At 66.1% G+C, this 569-nt stretch overlaps 1 protein-coding gene across 2 annotated transcripts in view; it reads left to right on the top strand.

Moving 5' to 3' along the window:
• The first annotated feature begins 399 nt into the window (after positions 1 to 399).
• MDK (midkine) overlaps positions 400 to 569 on the top strand; it is a 12,828-nt gene continuing 12,658 nt past the window's right edge. Inside the window, exon 1 of one of the 2 annotated variants that reach the window (XM_006026925.3) lies at positions 400 to 543. The gene's annotated coding sequence lies outside the window, so the exon portion shown is untranslated. The remainder of the gene's footprint in view (positions 544 to 569) is intronic. The other variant, XM_025207959.1, reaches the window with a different exon arrangement.

The raw sequence follows: 569 nt of genomic DNA, 5'->3' as shown, positions 1-569 counted from the left end.
TCCAGGTCTTGTGCAAGCCCCCCAGCTCTTTCCAGGGCTGGGATGTGGGGCAGAGGGAGCCTCCCTCTATCCCAGTGGTTCCCAAACAGTGGGTCGTGACCCCAAATGGGAGCTCAACATCAGCAGATGGGGTTGCAGGGGCTGTGGATTGGGAGCGAGGGGGTCATGCGGGGAAAAGTTTGGGAGGCGCTGCTCTGTCCCTTGGGTGCCCTGGTCTTTCTCCAAGACCCCCGGCCCAGGCTACAAGCCGCAGGGCCCCCCAGCAGGGCAAAGGCCAAGACCGCGAGCAGGGGGCAGGCTGCCCACGTGCGGCGGGGGGAGGGGGAGGGGGAGGAGCCTGGCGAAGTTTGGGCTCCAAAAAAACCCCAAACCCACCTTTTGTCGTCAGCTGGGCGTGACGTCAGGGGCGGCCGCGCCGCAAGGTGGTGTCCACATGTGACCAGCTGAAACTAGTTCTGGAGACACAAAGGGGAAGCGAGCGGCAGCGGGACGCGGGGCTCAGCGGCGCCAGCAGCAGCACCGCGTGCGTCTCCCTCCGGCCAAGTAAGTGCGGCGGGTCCCGCAGCGAC

This window comes from Alligator sinensis, unplaced genomic scaffold (assembly GCF_000455745.1).
Source record: "Alligator sinensis unplaced genomic scaffold, ASM45574v1 scaffold592_1, whole genome shotgun sequence".
NCBI classification, from domain to species: domain Eukaryota; kingdom Metazoa; phylum Chordata; order Crocodylia; family Alligatoridae; genus Alligator; species Alligator sinensis.
The sequence above is the reverse complement of the archived record's forward strand: the minus strand, read 5'-3'. Positions and strand labels throughout refer to the sequence as shown.